The sequence below is a fragment of the Octodon degus genome, unplaced genomic scaffold (genome assembly GCF_000260255.1).
Source record: "Octodon degus isolate 3935 unplaced genomic scaffold, OctDeg1.0 scaffold00074, whole genome shotgun sequence".
NCBI classification, from domain to species: Eukaryota; Metazoa; Chordata; class Mammalia; order Rodentia; family Octodontidae; genus Octodon; species Octodon degus.
Genome location: NW_004524650.1, coordinates 12,934,444 through 12,939,992, shown reverse-complemented (window position 1 = coordinate 12,939,992; position 5,549 = coordinate 12,934,444). Strand labels below are relative to the sequence as shown.

The 5,549-nt window shown below is 47.1% G+C and overlaps 1 pseudogene; it reads right to left on the bottom strand.

Moving 5' to 3' along the window:
• Positions 1–3,605, bottom strand: part of LOC101568176 — a 17,723-nt pseudogene extending 14,118 nt beyond the window's left edge.
• Positions 3,606–5,549: the final 1,944 nt, after the last annotated feature.

Genomic DNA, 5,549 nt, shown 5'->3' with positions numbered 1-5,549 from the left:
GTTTATGGAGGCTTTGCTCCATGAGGGCCAGTTGTGACACACAGTAGGCCAGGTGCTGCTGCTGATTGGCCTGGGCTGTGTGGACCTGCTGGCACAGCTTCTCCACCAGACTCATTCTTCTTCTCCTGGGTGACATAGGCGAGGAGCTGCTTCATGATGATGCAGAAAGGCTCATTCTCCACCCCGGGCTCAGGGTCTCACAGGAGGTTAATGATGTCGGGGAGGAGATTGTAAAATGCATTGCCCTTGTAGGAGAGTTCATTTAAGACTTTCCAGGGCAGTGCGGCAATCTGAGGCTCTGGGTCAATAAGCAGCACTGCCATCTCAAAATGACTTTCACAATGTCCTTCGAGATCTGGTGGGTCATCACTAGCCCTGCTGTCTTCCACACCTGCCTAGCTGGATCCCAGAGACGAGCGTACAGATGAGGTATCCAGGGTTCCACCAGGTTGGGGAAGTGGATCGCCAGATCCCCAGTGGCAACCATGAGGTTGGAGCAGACAGTGGGGAGTGATGACTTCTCTAATATGGTGAACAGAAGACGGAGATGGGAGTCGCAGAGAGTGCCAATAATCTTGCAGAACTTGCCAAGGGCCAAGGAAGCAGATGCACAGAGGTCTGTGTTGCTGTGCAGCTAGGGTTGTTGCACATTTTAAGTAAGAGGAACAAAGGCAGCCGGTCCCTGTTTGCCATTCAGCAGTTCCAGCTCACGGATGCCACGGATGAGCTCTGCCACTGTGTCATCAGCCGTCGTCCCGGTTATCCCCAGCTCCTCCTCCATGGTGGTCTCAGAGCCTGAGTTCTTCTCCTTGGGATCTTTGGTTTTGTGTGCCTGTTCCTCCTGAAGAACCCAGTGCTGACAGAGCTCTCCATTCACTGCCTGCTCTAGGTGCACCAGCTGCTGGAGAGCCACAACACCAACTGGCAATAGGAGGTGCATCAGGAGGAAGGTGGGGAGCACGGCACAGTCTGTTCAGGGTTGTCCTGGCTGCAGCTCTTCTACTCCAGCTTCTCCAGAGCCTGCTTGGCACAGCTCTGCAACATCTGGACACAGATCACTTCGGGACCCTCCGCCAGCTGCTAGATGAGACTCACTGCCGTCTCCTTGAACGGGATCCAGAGTGGGTCTGGGGGGGCAAAGCCTGTTGTGACCAGGTCCCGGGGTCACTCAAACAACCCATGTTTGTAAGGCAGCCTGAAGAGAGGGTTGCATTTGCCCAAGGAAGGCTTGCTCCTGTCAGAGATATTGGTGATGGCCTAGAGCACCTGCTGGGCCAGGCTGTAGTCCTGCAGAGACTTCCTGTCCAGCCCTATGCTCATCAGTGTCTAAGTTGCTTCCCACTATTTCTGGTTTTCCTCATGCCAGCATGCCCAGAAACATGACAGAGGAACAGTGCTCCAGAGCAGAGTAGGGCACCTGCCTGGTGGCCTGCTCCCATAGCAGCTGAGTCACTGCTGGTTTCAACTCATCCTTCTGAATAAATTCACAGAGACTTTCCTCAAGACACTGAATGGTCTCAACAGAGGCTTCCACTAACCGTAAAAAGAGATTCTGAATCAAAGTGTGGGCCCTGGCTCTGGCTGAACCCCTTTGGGGCTGAGGTAGATCTGGTGGTAGGCATTCAGCACAGCTTCCCAGACACCAGGCTCCTTGGGCCGGATGAAAGGCAATGTTTGGAGAAGCCCGAACAGACCTTGGGCTACCCAAGCTGGAACACCATCACAGAGAACTCAATCACCTCCTGTACCACTGTCCTTGTGTTTTTATACATCATCTTGTTAATGATGCCGATGTCCTCTGTGATTCTCTGGGGGAAGCTGCGGGCATCCTGTAGGTATTGTACCAGCCTCTCCTGCTTCACCAGCTCATCCCTGCCCCTGACACCCTCAGGCTCTGACACAATGGGAGTGTCTGTGGCAACAGTCTGTCCTGGGATCATGCTCCCATTGCAGCCCTGTGTGAAAGCTGCTGGGCATGTGAAGATAATTCCTAAGAGATTCAGGAAGCCAGTCTCCTCTAACTCCCCTGGGTCTGTTTGAGCAAGAATGGTGGCTGCTTATATCTAGTTTTGGCCAGTAGTTTACAGATTCGACCTTTCACCTCTTCCGAGGTCTCTGCAGCAGTGATTTCCTCAAACCTCCTGCTCTTGGGAAAACTTCAGAAGCTGCTTCAGGGTGGACTTTAACTTGGGCAATATTGCTTCCTACTTCTCTTCAGACTCCACTGCTACAGAGGCAGCTGCTGTGCTCTGCCTCTGGGCCATCATCTCTTTTAATTTCTGGATTTCTTTCTGCAGTGCTCCAGCTAGGTCAGCATCACTAAGCTTTCAAGAGAAGGGAAAGTTGGCTATGAAGCTGGCCAGCATCTGGATGGCAGTTTTGTGTGTCAGCCAGATGCCCCATGGTTAAGGCCACCATGCCCTGGAAGTGCATCAGAGAGAGCACCTTCTGCTGCATAATTTGGGTGAAGAGCTATAACATGCAACTCCAGACAAAAGACTTGCCATCGTGCCCATAGGCCTGCAGGGTGTCCAGAAACTGGTCCCTGGGCTCTCAAGCTCCAGGTGGCACCATGCAGAACCTGCAGCACCATCTCTGCCATGGCTGCCGGCATGCCATTGCACTTCATGTAATTCTCTCCAAACATAATCCAGCAGCATGCACGTGCTGGACAGTAGGATCATTGGGACCCACTCTGCTAGCTCTGTCAGGAAGCAGGCAAAGCCCTTGGCCCCTGATGTGTCCTGACTCAGCTGTCCAGTCTCTGTTGCAATCTCTCCCACGATGCTCTTCATTCTGTAATCTGTTGCCCAGATGCTCACAGCTGCCACCAGTACAGGTGTGAGGTGTTCAAAGTGCTGCAGCATCTGGATGATCCTTACAGTGGCACCGAGCATGTGGTTGTATTGTGTCAAGGCCACCCCTAGTAGGTATGTCACAGCTTCCTGGGTGGGGCGGTTCTTCTGGTAAGTGATGGTGGATTCTCCAGAAGGTGGTAGCAGCAGCCAGTAAGCAGACTGACAAATTCCTCTTTGATTACTGAGCAGTTTCACAGGTGGCAGATATCCAACTGGGGGAGCTGTGTTAAGAGCTGAAGAGTTGGTTGATTTTTCTTCTTCCCAGTCAAAATCATGGGCTGCTTGGTTCTGGGATTTCTTATTCTTCCTGCCCACGTCCAGGTCCATAAGGCCTGGCTGGCTGGCCAGTGTCTCGAAGGATTCCAAGAGTCCTATCAGGCCATAGCAGTTCATCTTGAGGGCATTGAGGTGGGCACTTCTATTTGATGCACTCAGAGTTGCATTATCAAGGATGGCTGGAAGCTCCTGGGAGTGGCATGATACCGCTTTTTTCTGGAATTCCAGAGCATCTTCTTTGAGGTCCGGATCTATAGTTCAAAAGTGATGTAAAATATTGTAGATCATATAAGAGTGTTCCAAGATAGCCAGGGGCCTCTGAGCTTTGAAGGAAACCTCAAATGCTTCAAGTTAGGATGGCAGCTGTCTAAGGGACACTACCTGTTGCACAACATACTGACTAACACCTCCATATTTCAATAACTTCTCGGGGGACAAGGGCAGATGGAACTCGTACAGCTGGGGAGACATCCTTCTCTTGCTGGCTATTGTACTGAGCTTCTCTGAACCTCCTCAGATTGTGATTAATTTTGATATGAAAAATCTTTTCAAAAATATGAGATTCCAATTGTTGGTTCTTTGAAGTACTTCCCATGCTGTTTGATTTTTGTTCATGTACTCTTTACCAACTCCTGTGTCCTTAAGGTGTCTACCTACTTTCTCTTCCAGAAGATTTAGTGTTTCAATTTTAATATTTAAATGTTTGGGCCATTTTGACTGTAGTTTTGTGCATGGTGATATCCATAGGAACACTGAGGTTTGAACTCAGAATCATCTCAACGAACTAGATTCCCTATCCTTTCATTAATTGTTTTGAACAAATTCTTGCTAAGTCACTAAGTTGATGAGCATAGGGGCAAAATGCTGACTGTCCTGCCTTAGTCTTACAGTGTGTAGTGCATAGAAGCACAAAACACCATGACCAGCTCATATAAAATTTTTTCATAAGGAAAATAATCCCCCACAGATACCACCACTTAAAGGTTACAGCTCACTTGAGCATCACCACACTGAGTTCGAGCTACACAAAAATTAACTTTTGGGGGACACATTAAGTCTCATCTAAACAATATTTCACTTCACGTGACTTCTTTTTCAAAATTCTTTTTTATTTTACTGATACATTTTGTTGTCTTTTGAGACAGATAAATGATAGAGATAAGTAGATAGATGGATAGATAATAGGCAATTCTAACTGCATGTGATATATTTTGTTTCTTTTTATCCATTCCCTATCCCTCCCTTGAACTCCTCATCCAGTCATCATTCACAAAAGCTTTTTTTCCTATTTTGTGGCATTTGTTTACTTGTTCCCTCTTTTCTTTGTTCTCCATTTCTTGTTCCCCTTTTTGTATGAACATTTTCTTCCCATTTCCCAGTATCCAATATGAATTTTGGGATCTGTTTACACTTTCAGGTTCTCACATCAGAGAACCCATGTGATATCTTAACATGAGTGTCACATTTATTTCACTTAAGAGCGTGGTGTCACAGAGCATCGTTTAGCTAGAAGACTCTCCAACTTACCCTCTTACCCTCACTTCTTGTTTTCTTTGCAAATTAGAGACTATTCAGGTTTCTTTCAAATTCCTGAATCAGGGATGATTTTAAAGGGAACATAGGAAACTTTACATAATAATTCATAAGAAAAATCAAATATTTCTACAATTATTCAGTGAGCACACTGAGAGGTAGTAAAGTGAGGTGACTCAGGGATCAGGATCCAGGCTGCTGTCATTCAGATGACTTATAGTGCTGTGGGTTGAGACAACTGATTCGGCCTGTCTGTGCCCCAATTTCTATCCATAATGGGAAATTTTGTTATGAGATTTAAGATATGCAGTCCATGTGCAGCAATGCCCCACCCAGACACCTGGACCATGAAGGGAGCCCTCCCGACTGCGCAGTGAGCATCAGAACCAAGGGCTGGCACTTAGGATCAGGACTATAGGCCCTTTCCTGCACGCTGTGTCTCAATACACAACTACACTGTGAGAGAATCTTATTACCTTTGGAGGTTATACTTTAAAGATAACATGATGTCTCCCCACTCCAGTATGCTCAAACTCGCCCCAATCTTGAGTGACATTCCATTATATTTTAGACCTAAGAGAACTTTTTAAAACATGTGATTTCTCAGAATTCTTCCCACAAAACTTTTGAAACATAGGGATGATGAAACTTTCTAAACCATCCCTCTGGAACAATTACAACAATTCTTCTTATTGTTACTGATGCTTTGCCAAAAACTAAGCACTTTCAGTTTCACATTCCTCTAACTCTATAAAACAGGTGGCTGTGAGTCACTGTTTTCTGCTCGTGAAAATACAGGAACCAGTCAGAATCTCAGGGTGACATAAGAGCCCAAGGATACAGTCAGAGGCTGAAAAGAGAGAAGCCAAACCATTAGCACTG